General features: G+C 44.8%; 1 pseudogene; it reads left to right on the top strand.

Annotated features, from left to right (window-relative positions):
- Positions 465-1,520, top strand: LOC8079110 (annotated as a pseudogene).

Below are 2,563 nucleotides of genomic sequence, written 5' to 3' on the forward strand. Positions count from 1 at the left end.
TGGAGTGAAAATTTGATTTTTCATCCATGGCACGCGAGCGCTGCTGTTAATTAATCTCAGCCGGCGGTGTAGTTAATCATGTACACGGCGTCCCAGTGTCCCACCAACACGCCTTGTATCTGGAATTCTCCCAGGCTGTGCGAGTTTATTACTATTTGTAGTCACTTTTCGTCGTTTCGCTCGCAAAATCTTGTTGGCCTGGGCGTCTCCTCGGCTGCTGTACAGCATTCAACGCCGCTGCCCATCTGCACCGTGAAGATCAACGGACGGGGCTCCTCGATTACTGCTAGTGCGATGCAGCGTTCACACCCACGGACTATACGAACAGCCGGGGGGATGCATGTGGATGTGGTGGGTGTCCAGCCATAAAAAGCTTCGGCCATTTGCCTTTAGGCAGCAAACCAACTCTTCCACTCCAATCCTCCATTGCTGATCTCTGCAGCCTGGAGCCAACACCAGTTCATATGCGGATCGGCATTGGCGGCAGCATGTCGACGTCCTCCGCGAAGATGGTGACCGGGTGGCACGTGCTCAAGATCGAGGGGTACCCCAGAACGAAGGGGCTCCCTGGTCGCAGGAGCATTCAGTCCAGCACGTTCATCGTCGGAGGGCACAGCTGGTACATCGGCTACTTCCCTGGCGGTATGGGCAGCCTTGGCTTGGGGAACACTGACTACGTTAGCGTCCAACTCAATCTCCATCATCCTGCTGCCAGTGCCGAGGTGTTTACACAATTTAAGTTCAGTCTACTCGACCATGCTGGAGAGTCAGTATACTCTGGAACCAACAGCATATTCACATTCTCCAGCAAAACTATATCACATGGCATTTCCGGGTTCATAAAAAAGACGGAACTCGAATCCTTGTACGTCAAGGACGACAGTTTCAAGATCAGGTGTGATGTTACCGTCATCAAGGACATCCACGGAGAGGATGACCCTGTCGCCGTGCCGCCGCAGACCTGCACTGCCATCTTGGCAAGCTCCTAGATAGCCAAGTTGGAGGGGACGTGACCTTCGAAGTCGGCGGCAATATCTTCACGGCTCACAGGTATTATCTAAAAAGGGTACGTGCTTGCCGCGAGATCGTCGGTTTTCATGGCCCAGCTCTTTGGTCCGATGAAAGAGAAGACTGCAAACCATGTGCGTATTGACGACATGGACGCGAGGGTCTTCAAGGCGATGCTCCGCTTCATGTACACTGACATGCTGCCTGACATGGAGGAGGACGAAAAGACAGTGATGTCTCAGCACCTGCTCGTGGCGGCAGACAGATACAATATGGAGAGGCTAAAGTTGATCTGCGAGGATATGTTGCGCAAGCGAATCAACACTGACATAGTAGCAACTACACTTGTGCTAGCAGAGCAACATGGTTGCTGTGGGCTCAAGGATGTATGTTTTAAGTTCCTCATATCTCCAGGCAATCTGAAGACAGTCATGGCAAATGATAGTTTCCAATATCTGAAGAACAGCTGCCCCTCTCTACTCGATGAACTCCTCGCCAATGTTGCTCCATGAAACATGCTTTTCAATAACTTGGGAGAATCAAAGATATATATGAGTATCTGTATTCAATATATCCCTTTACAAGCAAGGCTGCAACTCCTTGGAGTATCTAGCTATTCAAAAATTTGCGTATTTGAAGTTAAATGTTCAATGTTATAACTTATTTGGTAATATCGCTACGAACTATATTTAGCATCTTATACTGAATCTCCCTCAGCCCCTTTCTCGCTTCTATTCTGGCTGTGTGTTGAGTTTTTTGGGAGCAATGTCACGTACAGTTTGTTTTACTCTAGTTTCATTCATTATATTTTATTAACTCTATTCAGCCAGTGCATCAATATGTGGACATACGTGAATTGAATATAGTTCAGCTCATTAGTTTCCTTGTGGTGGAACCTACCTGGTTCTCAACATATCCTCGAACCTCTGAGTGATCTTCCGCACAGCCTCCAAATCCAATCCAATCATAGCTTTAATACCAATTGTTAGAAATTAGCCACCCACAGCAGAACCTGTTTACTAATCTCCACTAGTATAGTGCCCATGCTACGCTACGGGTTCATTCTAAGGATGCACTTAAAAATATCGATTTTCAACGAAACAATGATAATTTTTTCATAGTTTTTAGTCTCAGACAATTGCATATGATCATTCATATAATATAATCCATAATACACTCATGAAAAAATAGGGAATAATAAAGCCATGTCTCAGATACTACAAATAAGTTCCTAATTTTTTAAGTAGATCTCGGAGTCCTCCAAGGATAATGTTTGAACATTCATTTTCGAGACTCTGCAACATGTCCACCAAAAATTCCGTCCTTAGTGAATGTTCACTTTGTGAATGTCAGATAGTAAGTTAACTTATTAATTTATTATACACTTTATAACTTAAACATAGAGAATATATATTATATATGCTCACTGGGTGGACGAGCAATCTTTTCCCGTCCCACTTTTTTAGAAAACTATATACAAGGAAGCCTGACACTTTCCTGGCGGAGAGCAATTTATTTGTGGTAGCTAAATAAAATAACTAAACATGAATTACAC

The sequence above is a fragment of the Sorghum bicolor genome, chromosome 5, assembly GCF_000003195.3.
Source record: "Sorghum bicolor cultivar BTx623 chromosome 5, Sorghum_bicolor_NCBIv3, whole genome shotgun sequence".
NCBI classification, from domain to species: domain Eukaryota; kingdom Viridiplantae; phylum Streptophyta; class Magnoliopsida; order Poales; family Poaceae; genus Sorghum; species Sorghum bicolor.